Source organism: Octopus bimaculoides, chromosome 8 (assembly GCF_046866305.1).
Source record: "Octopus bimaculoides isolate indiv1 chromosome 8, ASM4686630v1, whole genome shotgun sequence".
NCBI lineage: Eukaryota > Metazoa > Mollusca > Cephalopoda > Octopoda > Octopodidae > Octopus > Octopus bimaculoides.
This window is the reverse complement of record NC_142935.1, coordinates 30,566,400-30,583,899: the sequence shown is the minus strand read 5'-3', so window position 1 is coordinate 30,583,899 and position 17,500 is coordinate 30,566,400. Positions and strand designations below refer to the sequence as shown.

At 35.8% G+C, this 17,500-nt stretch overlaps 1 long non-coding RNA gene across 1 annotated transcript in view; it reads right to left on the bottom strand.

The window, feature by feature from the left end:
• Positions 1–5,527: 5,527 nt before the first annotated feature.
• Positions 5,528–17,500, bottom strand: part of LOC128248510 (uncharacterized) — a 12,903-nt gene continuing 930 nt past the window's right edge. Inside the window, exons 1-2 of the long non-coding RNA XR_008264680.2 lie at positions 17,113–17,500; positions 5,528–5,985 (exon numbers count right to left, since the gene is read on the bottom strand). The exon at positions 17,113–17,500 is cut by the window's right edge and continues 930 nt beyond it. This is a non-coding gene — a long non-coding RNA (uncharacterized LOC128248510). The remainder of the gene's footprint in view (positions 5,986–17,112) is intronic.

The window sequence follows — 17,500 nt, the reverse complement described above, 5'->3', positions numbered from 1 at the left end:
GAAAGCAAAAATATTTGCACAGGTATTTAAAAATCTACATTTTGTGACAACCATCGACATACCATTATACCAGTACATTTTCTTATGTCAACACACCATTCTATCACGTTGACATCATACATAAGCGATTACGCCATTATATCATTAACGATCCGATCGTAATCACTTCCTTCAACATCTTCAACTTTACCTCATACTCTCTCTTTCTATTCTCTCTCTCTCACACACACACAAACCCCTCCCACCTATGCTTAACTCTTTCAGCGCATTCCGATAATGGCCATCTACTCTGTATATGCGTGCCTGTGTGTCTCTAAAATACACACCCGCTCGACGACTTCCGTTCCAGCATGATTCATCATGATACTTGCCTTCCCTAAACACAGTTTTCTTTTTACTTAATATTCTCTTCTTCCATCTCTCTAAACAACCAACAAACTGCACAGACCGTTGAATTCTTTTTTTCCCCTTTTTCTTTTGACAACATAATATGTTGACTTTATATTATTCTTCGTCCTGTTTTGTTTTTCCTTCATTTTTGCTTAGAAATTGCTTTCTGGGTGATTTATCACTTTAGTACTGGTTCAAGCGTAATGTACTTTTGAAATATAAACATATAGGCATACACATATTATATAATACACATACACACACACACACACACACACACACACACACACACACACACACACACACACACACATATATATATTATCTATACGGTATTATAAATTTAGTTTCATAACAGCCAATTCATGTAACCAAACGGTTTCATGCTACAAACATTTCAAATGTGGAAGGATAATTTAACAGTCGTCTGTACTAAAAGTTTTAAACCCTAAAACACCACATCATGTTTACGAGTTTTAGAGATATTGCAAAAAAAAAAAAAAAAAAAAAAAAAACCGGAACGAAACCCGAGGATGAAAAAGATGGAAAAAACACAATCAAGAAATGAAGCTAGCCTTATGCCCATCATTTATATCCAATCTACTATAACCTCGGGTCGACCAAAGCCTTATGGGTGGATTTGGCAGAGTGGATATATGTATGTGTGTGTGTATATGTTTGTGTCTGTGTTTGTCCCCCACCATCGCTTCACAACCGATGTTGCTGTGTTTACCCTCCCGTAAACTAGCTGTTCGGCAAAAGAGACCGATAGAATAAGTACTAGGCTTACAAAGAATAAGTCCTGGGGTCGATTTGTTCGACTAAAGGCGGTGCTCCAGCATGGCCGCACTCAAGATGACTGAAACAAGTAAAAGAATAAAAGAATATATATCCATATCTTACATTTATATTTGTGCACACATGTATGTAGGTGTGATTAGTATGCAAATATATATATGAACATGTACAGACTTGTATTTAAGTGCATATGCATGTGTGTTAGTGTGTATGTGTGCATTACCAGGGAGGGGGTGTTACAAAAGAGCTGTGGAAATGGATAAGGAAGCTCACCGGAAAAAATGAAAGGACAGCGCAAACGGATGTGATCAAGTCCTCTCCTTTCAACATGCTCTCAACTGGAAATTCGGCTTATACGGAAACGCGCACACACACATACACACACACACACACACACACACACACACACACACACACACACACACACATATATATATATAAAATACATCCATCCGTGTATACATGTATCTGTGTCTACGTATCTGTTTGTCTCTCTCTCTCTCTCCACACATAAATGTATATGCATAAGTATATATATATATATATATATTTACACACATACACATACACACACATACATACATACATACATACATACATACATACATACATGGAATACTGGTGGAATGTCCCAGTTAAGACTTCAATAAAATGTAAGCACAACAGACCTGATATAATGATTTGAAACAGAGAAGAGAAACGGTGCACAGTTGTGGAAATTAGTTGTCCTGTGGATGTTAACATAAAGCTGAAGATCAGTGAAAAAGAGAACACCTATGATGAACTATTGGGAAATCTGCAGTTACTCTATCCAGATTACTAGTTCAGGTTTATACTTGTAATTATTGGGGCCCTGGGATATGTAACACGCTGCCTAAATATGAATCTTGAGAAATTAGGCTTCTCAAAACCAGAAAGGAGAAAGGTAAGTCAAAGTCTACAGATCCAATCCATCATTGGAACTGTAGAAATCTGTAAAACTTTCCAGAAGTTTATCATTTAAATATATATGAATATGTCTAGATACGCAACTGTATGCATGAGAACACATACATAAAACATATAGATCTGCACATACATACATACATACATACATACATACATACATACAAAAATACCCTGTTGTTGATATTGAAATTCCAATGAAGGGGTCTTGGATTTTTCTCTATTAGCAAGAAATCTTGAAATAAACTGAATAATGACATAAATAGTTATATAAGATTGTGAAAAACCTTGTAAAATGTTATGTGAAGCTCATCCACAGCTATTGGCTACCTGATGTCATCAGAGTAGAAATGCTCCTGTTACTGGATATACACCAAGAAATCCGTAGTAACTGTTGGGTTTGTATAAATAGATAAATGAAGGAAAATAGAATGAATAACGTTCGTTATTTCAAAATATATGTATGTATGAATGAGTTACTTTTGTTACTCATTGTTGTTTAACTTATGCAATTACCGAGACTATTAATGTGATCCACTCCCTTCATTTATTTCTTATAGTATTTTCTACTGAAGAGGGAAAAATCCGTGGGATTAATCCTGAAATTGATTCAATATAGAGATAACGAATTTTTAAAAAAATTCTGTTAGCTTGCCTTCCTCGAGTTCAGCAAATCGTGTATTCATAGCGAATGTATATTGTAACGTGGTGATTGACGATTTAAAGTCTATTCTCAGCATATTGGCATAGAAATATTTTTTTCTTTTGCCCTTGTTTATAATCGTCTCTAATTTCCACCTTTAAAGGTATTTTTAATATGCTGGCCACTTTGGAATTTTTCTCTGGAAAAATTTTTTTTTATCCTATATTAGAAGTAATATATATATATATATATATATATATATATACACACACACACAAATCTGCATATATATATATATATATATATATATATATATATATATATACACATATACACACACACACACACACACACACACACACACACACACACACAAATCTGCATTTTAACATACCTTCATGACACTCTTAGGAAAATCACAAGCTAAAATTATTACAAAATAGTCGACTACTTCAATACATTCATTCATACGTACATACAGAATGTATATAAGCATGTGTGTGAGGAATATTATATACATATGTATAATATTCATATACATACAGAGAGAGAGAGCGAGAGCGAGAGAGCGAGAGAGCGAGAGAGAGAGAGAGAGAGAGAGCCCTCCACACACACACACACATATATAGAATAATCCCTTTCAGGATACGATCAATTTCATTCTTCTCGTATGTTGTTATTGTAAGTCGGTTTCTATTTGGTTGTGTTCAAAGTATTTAGCGAGCGAGATCAAATTCACTTTCATCGATAAATAAATTGGATTTCTTTTGTCACGATATCTTTGAAAATACATCTCTTGTCCGTTGTGAACTCTACCGACCTACCTACCAACATGCCTACCAATCTACCTGTCTAGCTATCTTATATATGAATCAATCAGTCAATCAAATCTTTCTTTACTTTCTGTAAATGTTTCCTTCTTCTATCTTTCTCTCTCCCATTTTATCCTTTATATACACAAGTGTTGCCTTACCAACGTTTCATGTTTGGCCTCTCTCTTTCTCTCTCTCATTGTTAATGGTATGACATTTTCAGTAACTCGTCGCCTAATACCTAATTTTCTAAAATGCTTGTTGAGGGCATATAACTTTCCATCAATCATTCCGAAGTGTGCTAAGAGTCTACATCGGTCTAAAATTAGATCTTCTGAAATACCGCTTCTCTTTTCTAGAATCCGTTCTTTTTGCTGTTACTAATGTTGTTGTTAGGTCAGCCATGAATGAGTAGATCTATTATCAAAAACATTCCAGCCATGACCACTCGATTTAATTTGCTGTTTACTATTCTACAATTGATCTTAACAGAAAAAAAAACTGGGGTGCAACTTCTCGGGGCAAAACTATTTAACACTAAATTAGGGGGTACGACGTATACACGAGTGCAGCTTATACACAAGTGAGACTTATATGTGTGTGACTCGTACACGAGTAAATCCTGCAAATCCTTTATTGTTAATTTGTTTCAGTCAACAGACTGCGGTCATGCTGGAGCACTGCTTTGAAGAATTTTCTTTGGTCGAATGAATCAATTCTAGTGCTTCTTTTGTAAAGGCTGGTACTTATTCTGGTGGTCTCTTTTATCGAACCGCTAAGTTCGGGGACGTAAACACATCATTACCGTGTTTGTCCACCACTTAACAGCCAGTGTTGGTTAATTTACGCCCCCGTAGCCCAGCAATTTGGCAAGACAGATCGATAAAATGATTACCCAACTTAAAGAAAAAAATAATTACCGGGATTAATTTATTCGACTAAGCCTTTCAAGGTGGTGCTCCTGCATGGCCACACTCCAATGACTGAAATACGTAAAAGTACAAGATAAGAGAAATCATATTTGAAAATCATTCCTCATCTCCTACAGAATGGAAGTAAAGGATAAGATAGCGAAAATTCCTTCGTCCGAAGACACAATGAAATTTTGGTCTATTGCTGATGATCTGAAGTGAAACTGTTGGAAGTAACATTTCGCTCTGAAATTGGGTGAAATCACTAACGTAAAGATTGATGCTTTAATCATTGTATAATGCCGTTTCCAGTGGAGGCGCAATGGCCCAGTGGTTAGGGCAGCGGACTCGCGGTCATAGGATCGCGGTTTCAATTCCCAGACCAGGCGTTGTGAGCGTTTATTGAGCGAAAACACCTAAAAGCTCCACGAGGCTCCGGCAGGGGATGGTGGCGAACCCTGCTGTACTCTTTCACCACAACTTTCTCTCGCTCTTTCTTCCAGTTTCTGCTGTGCCTGTAATTCAAAGGGTCAGCCTTGTCACACTGTGTCACGCTGAATATCCCTGAGAACTACGTTAAGGGTATACGTATCTGTAGAGTGCTCAACCACTTGCACGTTAAATTCACGAGCAGGCTGTTCCATTGATCGGATCAACTGGAACCCTCGACGTCGTAAGCGACGGAGTGCCAACAACAACAATGCCGTTTCCTGGATCAAAACCTCGGAACAGATTTTCTAGCGTTGTCTCTTTTGCTAACCTTAGATGGGAGTTTATTTGCTCCAAAACTTGACGGATTCGCGGTGAGGGAAAATTTGAGTGGAAATATCTTGCTGTGGTTGCACACAACGTTGCAACCAGTATGGAGTAGCATAAGGAAACCGACGTTAGCATCAAAGAAATATCCCAGAACTGGCGCGAACTGCCCAGAAACTGAACACATGCTGCAGCGACCTGAGAAGTGAACTTGAAGAATTGTTGCAAGATGTAATGAAAACTTATTAATAAATAGAGAGATAAAAATTCGGTTGTTTTCAAGTAGATTATTTTGCAATTTAATGGCTGTCATGTCGAAGCGCTTTTGAAAGAGACAGGAATCTCCAAAGAATAGATTGTTTCTTATTTGTACTGAGCAAGGTGACGTGAACATGATGCATTTCAATAATGTTTGACTGATCAAATTGTGTTATATGGCATCTGTTTTTTAACATTTGAATCGAAGATCAACCTGTTCTATGAAGGCAAAAGAGATGAGATCTTCGATGCATTTAAGAGAACAGGAAGCATGAAAATTAAGACTACTAGGCGGTGGCATAAAACGTTTGTAAAAACAATGTTCTACAAATTCCAATATTTTGAGAGCTTCCTTAAAAAGTACGAATGTAAAAAGAAAAATATCAAGCTTGATTTGTATATCCTTTGTGATCATCTGCTGATGGTGTCTAGAGATTTTGCGACATATTTTCCTCAGAAGTATAGGCAGGACCTGGAAAAAATCAAACGTGGATAGTTAATTGCATTCGTCATAAATCACATCAAGCGAGTAGACTTTAGGAAAATGTCAGAAGTGATGAGATAGCTTCGTTATGACTTCACAAATAAGACTTATTCTAAGATGTACTGTTGCTATGGAAACTATCGGATTGAGTTCCTTACTTTCTCTGAGTGCAAATTTATTGACAGAGAGAGATTATACACCTACAGTCATAAAGTAATAAGGATGTACTGATAACAGAACCTAGATAACTAAAATCATAAAACATGAAATCAAAAGAACACCGAACATATTCTGATAAGATATACACCCAATCAAAACAAAGATATAAAGAATATATAGATATGCAAAAAAAAAGATGTATTAAAGGAGTCCGCTTGGCAATAAAGCCCATCAGAAGGATGTTGGGGAAGTGGGAATTAGACTAGGAATTAAAGTTAGGGAGAAAGTAGAAAAGAGTCATAAGATAGTAAAGTGTTAAGTGAAACTCATGTCAATCGCTTCCAAATACGTCGGTTTTAATCTCAATTTCTTTTTCTCTTGAGTCTACATACCCCCAATCTATTCTATGACAATTGGGTCTCCAATTTTGAGTTAATTTTTAACCACCACCACACATTGACGTACAGACATATTCTGGCACACGTACACATACATACTGATTCCCACATACTGACACACACACACATTGTTACATATACTCATTGACACATTTTTTTTATCTATTAGCATTCCAAATAAAACAAAACAAGAAAACAACAAATATTTCTCTTAAAAGCGACAATCCCCCTTTTTAATGTTGCGTGAATGAATTAAATCTGCACGATTATTTTATGTATGTTGAGGTCCCTGAAAAGATAAACGACAAAATTGGCAATATTGGGTTTTGAACCCATAATATAAAAGAACAACAACATCGAAAAAATACCTTAGGAATGAGAAACCAGATTCGAAATTTCCCCAAAGACACCTGATGAAGGCTGGAGGGTATATCAGCTGAAGCGTTGTGTAAGCAACAAACAAGATGAGGACAAATATCCGTCAAATGTAAATAATGCAAATAATGTACATAATTCCTCATCTCTTAAATATAGAACTGTATCGTCATCAGTGATGAATTATACTCAAGTACTGAGTCGTTGTAGTACTGCGAAATACTTGATCGATATAGCAAGAGTTTATTGTTATAGTACGGTCGTTCCCTCTTCTGTAAATATCAATGATTTAATAACACCTCTCAGTTTCCACACGCTTAATCATTTAGGAAATTTACTCAGTAGTTTATCGCAAGAGCTGAAAACTAATGAAAAATATTTCCAAGTTTTACAGTTCCCCCCGCCCTTTACCAGTGAGCGGTGCTTCTTATTTGCCACGAGTTCTTTTCTGAGCTCTGTGTTATTAAGAATATTTGTCAGAGTTACGCCGAATCACCAGCCACAGGATACAAGCTCTCGACTATTTAACCGGTTGTCAACATCTGCAGACTTGGCTAGCAGTAACAATGAGTTGCCGTTCTTTGTGATGTTAATAATAGCTGATCGGTAAAACTACCACAAACTAATTTATCGAGTCCGAAAGGATGAAATGCAAAGTCGACCTCAGCAGAATTTGAACTCAGAACCTAAGGACGAACGAAATAACGCTAAGCATTTCGTCCGGCGCACTAAAGATTCTGCCAGCTCGAAGCCCTAAGAGAGAAAGAAAGAGAGAAAGAGAGAGAGAAAGAGAGGGAGAGAGAAAGAGAGGGAGAGAAAGAGAGGGAGAGAAAGGCAGACATATATATGGAAGCTTGACAATTGAAATTGTCAAGATGTGGCAGCTGCGTGAATCAAACATGTTCTTCCTGTTGTCACCGGAGGATCGGTTTCGATGCCGCCCAACCTGAAGAAACAACTGGACACTTTAGAAATACCCTACAATCTTGGCGTATGGCAAAAATAGGTTTTACTTGGAACTGCATGAAGTACTGTCTGTTTGAGATCTTTGTTGTGACTTGACAGATGGCACAAATCCCCGGCAAATTCAATATTTTAAATCTAGAACATCACAATATTGGATACTGTGCAACGATAATAATTGACTACCGCTACTAAAACATCGACAATACACACAACTTAATCTCTACAGCATTACCACCCAATAGCAGAACACAGTCAACGCATCACCGACAGAATCTACCCAACATTAACGCACATGACACATAGCACATCCGAAAAACTTCAGATATAACACGTTTCCCACGAAAATGTGATAAAAGTCTAAACTTACATCAGAAAAATATTAATCGAATCCCATGACAAAACGAAACCAATTTAGCACGCAAAGAATTCTATTTGAGTAAATGGAAATGCTAACGACAACTATGGAACGCGGAGGTGCAGCAGGCGCCTTCATTAAACTATTCAATTTATGATAATTGTTACTCTGATTGTTCCTGCATGCTTCATCCGTGTATTACGCTTACGTCATCGACTGTAGGAATATATATATATATATATATATATATATATATATACAGAGAGAGAGAGAGAGAGAGAGAGAGAGAGAGAGAGAGAGAGAGAGAGAGAGAGAGAGAGAGAGAGGAGGCAGGGAAGGCGAGAAAAAGAGACAAGCAAAGAAACGAAACGACAATAGTCGAATCCGTGAAAAATAGAAAGAAAGAGAATAAGAGAGAAGCTCTATATTATGAGAGAGAGGTCTACGTTATTAGAGAGTGTGAAGGGGAGGAGGAGGTCTATATTATTCTGCATTTGTGTTAAAATCGCAAGCACGGTCGAACATAGTGAAACAATGCCTTGAAGATGTATAACTTTAAGCTTTAAAAGATTTATCGATAGATAGTTAAATTAATCTCAGTTAGCAAAAGGCTGTCTAAGTTACATTTTTAACTTAAACATGTTTCAGACCAAAACTTGTAGCCATGCTGGAGCACCACTATTCTTAATTTTTTTAATGCTGTCACTAGGTTTAAATGCTTATCGGTATTATGAAAGTAAACAGATATCAGACATCGGCAGGAGGAAAAATAGATATGATAGTTACTCAGACAGCAGACAGATAACGGACAGACAGGCAAACAGACACACTGACAGCCAGGTGAACCTACCGATGTATCAAAAGTTATGCAAACAGAGAAATATATTAATAGATATACAAATAGATAGATCGCTGGACTGAAGTAAAATGAAAAACAAATGAAAATAATCTCATGTTGTGAATAACTGGGACTTGGTGGCTGGACAACGAAAAGTATAGTTTGTCTTCATATTTTTAATTTTAAAATCCCTTGAGTTAACGCAAAGGCATTTTCTAGGGTCAAGAAATTATCTGTGGCATATGTGGAAATTATTTTACTGTGGTAGTAAGTGTAGTTGAGACCAACAGACAAGGCAAATAGGAAGGTAAAACTCTTACAAAAACATTGTGTATAAAGAAGTGTTGAGAGAGTAAGTCTAGAATTTTATTAATCACATGTAAATGTATGTCATTCATATTGCATTCAGTTTATACAGTCAGTAATTACAGTCTGCGACCACATACATTGCTTATTTCATACAGCTTTAAATTAGTTCAGGTTTTGTATTTCTGTTTACATATATATGTATGTCACGTACAGTTTGTAGTAATTTCGTTTGTAATGTAAAATGTTTGTATCTAATTCAGTGACTAAGTTGATACTTTTTTTCTGTGTACATTTAATTATATGAAATATAGTTTGCATTCATTTATTTACTTTGTCAATTATGTAATAAAGATTGTAAATGATAAACATTTAATCAATATATATAAGTTTTATATTTTTAATTCACCTTTTATTTCCTTAAATTATAAGGCACATTAAATCGGTCAAACGTATTACAAAGAAGTAAATAAGCAATGCCATCAAAATTCATTTCAATTATATCTAAAAGCGTTGATTAAATGGAAGGATATGAAAAGAATTCTTTGAAACTCCTTGCTTGTGTTTCATCTACTAACAGTGTTTTTAAATGTGCTGAATTATACCGTGGAATTTCTACAGGTCCCGCCAGTAATAATAATTCCCGATAATTTTGCATGGCGAATAATTTTATGAAGGGAAGTCGATTACAGGGCCTCTAGTACTTGACCGATTCTTCATTTTATCGAACCTGAAAAAAAATGAACGGCAAGTGTGACCTCGGCAGATTTTGAACTCCGAATATAAAGAGTAGTAACTACTCCACCAATTCACCACCTTTCATCATGACAGTAATACTAGAGGTAAAAAGGGCCCGAAATATCTCCGGAAGGAGACAAGTCGATTATAATCGACGCCAGAAAAATATTTTCTTTCTCAAAGTCAAAGATACATTAAATAGTCCTCATTGTGCCCGACCCACTCCTCTGACTAAATACCAGTCTGAATAACAATTTTACCTCTTTTTCCCTTTTCGTGTATCACGAAATAAGCAATAAATGCTGGAGAGCATCGGCAATGTATTCGTCGTTTGCATATTCTAATGGCCGACATTTTGGATTTAAGATTAGAAAATTTCTTTATTCAATTCTACAACAGTAACAACAACAGCCATTTCCTATTTTACGCTTTATTCTTATACTTTAGTAATCATTTTTTTGTAATCACAAACCCAGTTATGAATAAAAATAAAAAATATTCTGAACACAAATGAACTTGATTATACTCTAATTTGTTCCTAATTATTGTAGTTCGTATTCTGTGTTTATGTTCGAATCGGTTATTATTCTTCTTGCCTTTCGTTTGTGTATGTTTGTGCGTGTATGAATATATATATATATATATATATATATATATATATATATATATATATATATATATATATATATATAATGTGTGTGTGTATGTGTGTTTGGTTGAGGATATAATTATATATTGTTGGAGTAGTTTCTTCAAATTTTCTTTTGTAGCTCACCATTCTCTTCCTTCTTTCCTTCAGACTTGTCATAATGTTTTGTTTCGTTTTCTTTCATCTTTTCATTTTAGTTATTCATTATCAATCAACATCATCAAACAATATCACCATGGTTATCAGTAACCACTACGACCACCATAAATATAATCATTTTCTGAATTGTCGTCTCGTTTATTTTCCTACTAGCATTACTACGACGGAGTCATGGAGCTGCTGACATTTGTTATCGTCGCTGTTGTGGCGTTTCTTCTTCTTTTCCTCCCCCTCCTCCCATCCGTCTTTTCCTTTTCCTTTTCTTTTTCGGTTTTCAGAAGATTAATTTAAAACTAATCCTTACTTTCATATCTCCCTTTGTTTTTTTTTTTGTTTTTTTTTTCTTAGAAGAAAAGTCTCTGCTTTATCTTTGAAACTGATGCGTTGTTTTAATACTTTACATAACCTTTCGGTCTTCCAAATGTGGTCGCTTTCCAGACCGAGATTAATGATTCTTATAACTAATAATAAACTAAGAGATGTCTTCTATTATCTTGATGTTATCTACAGATTATAAATTAAGAAAACTGAAAAAAAAATCTACAACAATGTCTAACGTGTTTGATGACATGAGCTTTTTTACAAGTGTGTATAGAAAATCTAATTTAACATTTTAGAAGTATCAGATTGCTGAAGCCTCATGGTCTTCCGATTCCCAATGATTAGATTCCTTGGTTAGACTAAAAGCTTCTTCAGATTGTTATAGACTATCCAAGATTATTAACTCATTGGATTATTATGCTAGATGGATTTCTTAGATATTATCCATATAATACGGCTTCCGCTTAATTCATCGTTCCGCCTCTTATTTAATGAAGAAATTGTTGCTGTTGAAAATTTGAAGACCATAATTGTTCCTCCTGTGCCGCAGACTGGAAATCCTTACAGCTTAATAGAAACAGCGATTGACACCCAAGAAGGACGACAAACATGAAAGTCAATATCCAGTTATCGAAAAGAAGCAGTTGCTCTTTCTCTCCAGCTCTTCATTTAATTAAGCATTTTAATTTAGTTCCAGTTCGTGGTTTGTCCTACTTCTAAAAACTTGAAATTTTCATTTCTATATTTTTATAAATCCGAAAGAACCACCATCTTTCCAATTAGTGTCACTTTGCACAACAAATTCTTTTTTTTTGTTTGTTTCTGAGTTATAATATATTCTTTGTAAACGAATATTTGTGTTTGTCGTTTGCATTTTTTTCTGTTACTGCCCTTGCTTATATATGTGTATGTCTGTGTGTGACGAAAGAAATAACATCTTGCCTTAGAGATCTACATGGTGTTGATGTGGAAGTTTTCAAGGAACGTCTGGACGGATTACTATCCAAGATACCAGACGAACCCACATCGCGGCAGGAGACACAAAGAAGAGCAGCTCCGTCCAACTCGCTATTTCACCAAAACAATACCAAAAATAACACCGAGTAACACAGGTGGTTATTTTAGATGGGGAAAATTTACAGTTTACAAGGAATAAAATAGAAGAATAAAGAGTAAAAATAGTTAGATAAATATAGACAGGAGAATAATGTTCACAACTCATCTTTTTCCAGAGGATATGGATGTCGATCGGTATGAGTTGTGAACATTATTCTCCTGCCTATATTTTTCTAACTACTTTTACCCTGTATTCTATTTTATTCCTTCTAAACTATGAATTTTCCCCGTCTAGAATATTCATACCTTATCTCTGATGACGGAAACCAGTTGCACGGACATGCTAACCACATATATATATATATATATATATATATATATATATATATATATATATATCGATCAACCATATATCTATATATCGATCAACAAAAATTGATCCAGAACGATACCAAGAAAATTTTGAACACAATTGAATTCGAGAAAGATCGAAGTGCGAATATTTCAAAATCAGAAATGTCGATCATGAATAGTAACATGTAGCTGGAAATATTTAAAGAATTAAAAATCAATAGAGACTTCGTATGGATCAAAAAGATTAGCCACAAAAAAAAAATGAAATTGGTTGGTTTATTCTTTTATTTGTTTCAGTCATTTGACTGCGGCCATGCTGGAGATCGCAATTAAATGAATGAGCGACAGAAATAATTTTCTTATATACATAGAGACATAAGCTCATTCAAATAGAGAGAGAGAGAGAGAGAGAACGAGAGAAGCATTAATACGAGAGAAACATTAAAACGTCTGCTGTCAAATAAAGTCAGCGTAGAATCAGCGACGCCAAAAAAGGTGGTGCCAAAACAGCTGAGCCTAAATGTCTCATGCCCAGTATACGAAGCCTTATCTCAATCTTATTACTCGAAACAAGCAAATGAATTTCCACAAGAACAAAAGTGATGCTGCAATGTCTTATATGTATGTAGAATCAATTACTGACCAACAAATCGATCATTTTTATCTGATGCTGACACACTTAGCTAACATACCAAAGCATATTAGGAGTAGAGACAAACGTTATAGTGTGTAAATTAAACATCGTTCGTATTAGGGTGATTTCAAGCTGTCTGCTGTAGATTATAAACTACTTGATATTATCTTACGGTGCACCGATTCAGTAGGGAAATAGGTGAGGAAATTCAGTTTGGAAAAATGTGACGAGGTCGCATTGAAGAGAGAAAAGAAATAAGAAATAGTAGTGTCACATCAGATAATGAAATGGAAACGAGTGAATTAAGCTAAAAATAGACGTTCAAAATATTTAGAATATAATGAGCAAAATAGTACAACACACTAATGAAATAAAAAGCGAAGAATGAATTTATAGACGCGTTAAATTAAAACTAAAATAATAGCTGGTAATTCCCTAATTGCTTCAGTGTGATGTTACACTATTAATATTCTCAGAGTGGAGGCGCAATGGCCCAGTGGTTAGGGCAGCGGACTCGCGGTCATAGGATCGCGGTTTCGATTCCCAGACCGGGCGTTGTGAGCGTTTATTGAACGAAAACACCTAAAGCTCTACGAACCTCCGGCAGGGGATGGTGGCGAACCCTGCTGTACTCTTTCACCACAATTTTCTCTCGCTCTTTCTTCCTGTTTCTGTTGTGCCTGTAATTCAAAGGGTCAGCCTTGTCACACTCTGTGTCACGCTGAATATCCCAGAGAACTACGTTAAGGGTACATATGTCAGTGGTGTGCTCAACCACTTGCACGTTAATTTTATGACCAGGCTGTTCCGTTGATTGGATCAACTGGAACCCTCGACGTCGTAAGCGACGGAGTGCCAACAGCAATAACATTCTCAGAAAGGAGATTATTGGTTTATCAAGATTAGTTAAGAAGCCAAGCAAAATGACCATTTCAATATATTACGTATTACTCGTAATATATTATAAAACAGTCGCTCCAGGACGACGATAGACGATAGCTGTAAAGGAAAGAGCAAAGTCAAGCTAATACAGCTATAGAAAAATTCTAAACAAAATATTGCTTTCCGATTTTGGCACAAGGCCAGCAATGTCGGCATAGAGGGTAAATAGATTACATCGATAAAAGGCAAAGTCGACTTCGGCAGTATTTGAACTCCGAACGCAAAGTCGGAAGAAATGCTGTTATGCAGTAAAGATTCTGCCAGCTCGCCGCCTTAATCCTGAACGAAATATTAATTTCAAATTTTGGAACAAGGACTGCAATTTCAGGAAAGTAAGAAAGTTGATAACATCGACTCCAATATTCAACTGGTACTTATTTTATTGACCTCGAAAGGAATGAAAGACAAAGTCGACTTCGGAGAGATTTGAACTCAGAAAGTAGTGATGAAAGAAGTGCTAAGTATTCCTCCCCCCACCTCAGGCATGCTGAGGATTCTGCCATTTCGCTGATTTATTCCTGAACAAAATATTATTAAAAGACATTTTCCATCTTTATGGACCCCCAATAACTATAAAATAGAGACTCGGGTTATAAACAATACCAAAAAAAAAAAAAATTCAAATGTAAGAACTAAATGAAAAACAAAAGCAAAGGCTATTCAATACCCGATGAGACTCAAGAAGTAAAGCATAAAAGATAACTGCTATGTATGCGGTGATTATGGATGTGTGTGGCGTGTGTAGTTTTTAATTGCCCATTCTTAGTTAAAATATGACAGAACTGGGGTTTTATGAAGTAAAAGCTATGAAGTTATATGTTTAGAAAAGACACGGTACGAACATACAGCATGACTTTGAAAAACATTCTAATGCAATGTTATTTCAGGACATTCCAATTGACACAAACACTCGCTTTTGCATTCTTTTCAAAGACTACCCGTAATATATATCTTCTAATTGCTGTATCATTTTCAACAGACATTGTCAGTATATTTATAAAAGAACTGGATAAGCTGTTCAAATAAAAAAATATCTAGTATATGTGAACTGAAAATAGAAACGATCTCTATTACTAAAGGCGCATTGGAGAAAAACAACAGGCATTAGATACTTACACAACATACAGAAATAGTACTGTTCTTTGTATAAATAAACACATACGTATAAATAAAATGTTGGATGTCTAATAGATACACGGAGCTGTGGAAACTTCTGTAATAAAAACACACAAAGAGGAATGTCTCAAACTGTTCTGTAGCAACAATCATTACTGTTCTGTTATTGTTATCCATAAATTTCTGCAGATATAATCACATGCAAAAATACAGCATATCCAGAAGGATTACTATTTTTTTTTATTAGGCATTAGCAGCAGATGGACCATGTAACCAGAGAAACCATTCCTTTTTAGGAGAAACGAACGACCATGAGCTCCAAACCACTCAGGCGTTTGCTAGAAGATAAGATGGTCAAACGGTAAAACAGACATATATGATATAGGACTTACCCACATCTGACCGACTTTTCGAAAAAATCATCCCTTACCCATTTATCAGTGAGACTAGTAACACTGACCACAACCTCTTCCCAGTTATTATTAATCTGGTATGGGATCGAATGAGACCACGAGTATCTTTATCAGACCATCAGTTCGACGGCAAAAGGCATTGTCCAGTATGGAATATGGTGTTGCCCTTTAAATGTCGAATTGCCAGTCCATTGATTTGTCCCAGTTAATCATTATCCTTGTTATCTCATGCTGCTGCTCTACCAATATTATGCAAATGGCTTCGATTTCTGATGTTTCCGACACCATCACGAAGATGCCACTCACACATACAGACATAGACGGCATATCCGTGTCCCATCTCAAGCGGAATGTCCTGTAACGCTTCCAGCTTGAACAGTAGTGGCTTGAATGCTGAAACATACAAAGATATCCGAATGTCTGTGTGCATGAAACGACACGGTGCTGAATCTTGACCGTTTACTCTAACCACTCTCTACATTACTTTAACTGAAAAAGGTGGAAAACATTTATCCAAAAGTTCGCGTTAGGGTGCTTCGTGTGTTAAGGGTTCCATAAAAAAGCCTTCCATCGTGAGATATTTTTTAAACTACACTTCATGTGAATTTCTTTCCCATAAATGTGTATATTCAGCATTTTGTCCTTATGAAGAGCTTGTCTTCTATAGCTTTCAGGTGAAATATTTCCGTTCCTCCACCATCTGTTCGTACCATTTTTGTAATGTTTGCAATTATATAGGCGCAGGACTGGTTGTGTGGTGAGTATCTTGCTTACCAACCACATGGTCCCCGGGTTCAGTCTCACTGCGTGGCACCTTGGGCTAGTGTCTTCTACAATAGCCTCGAGCCGAATAAAGCCTTGTGAATAGATATGGTAGACGGAAACTCTAAGAAGCCCATCGTACATATATATATATATATATATATATATAATGGGAATGTCTTATCTCCCTTCTCTCTAGAGACTCCATTTGACATGTTGCAGCATACCTCGGCTATTCTTGAGAAAGCCTCATCTCCCTTCTCTGTCGAAACTCTCGCCTTCGATTTTCTGCAATCATCCTCGCTTTATACGTGTTTCTGGAGAGATTACGTCTTTCCTTTGATGGCATATTTTTCAATATTGTAAACAAAAAATTATGAACTTAAAAAAATATACATTAATCTTGATTTTTGTGAGCAGTTGTATGTATATAGTATGTCTGTATTTTTGTATGCAGTGTAAATTAATGAAATATAAGCAAATGAACGAAATAGAAACTCATGTATGGAACTGCTAATTTAACGGTAAATGCCACAATAATTATTACAGAGAAACAAAGAATTTTATATTTTACCTTGCAACTGCTGCGATGATTAATAACTGGTAACGGAACTGTAAATATGTATTGTTTGGATGGAAATAAAATTCCGTATGGCCCCAGACCGCACTTCATTTGTCCACTGAGTATGTAACACAAGCAACACACAGCGAGGAGAAAGAGACAAAAATAAAATAACACGTGTTAAAAACTTTTTTTCTAAAAACGTTCAATGACGTTATCTGGAGTTCAGGGTTCGAGTAGATGTCAATCCACCTTTCCATTTATCATTACCGTTCTTTTCATTCGATTTTATTTTTTTCCCCACTTTAATGTTTTATCTGTCCTTGTGCTGTCTCCTCTGTGTTTCGACCCTGTGTGGTTAATAAGAAACCAAGTCGCCAGGTGTGTATATGTACGTGTA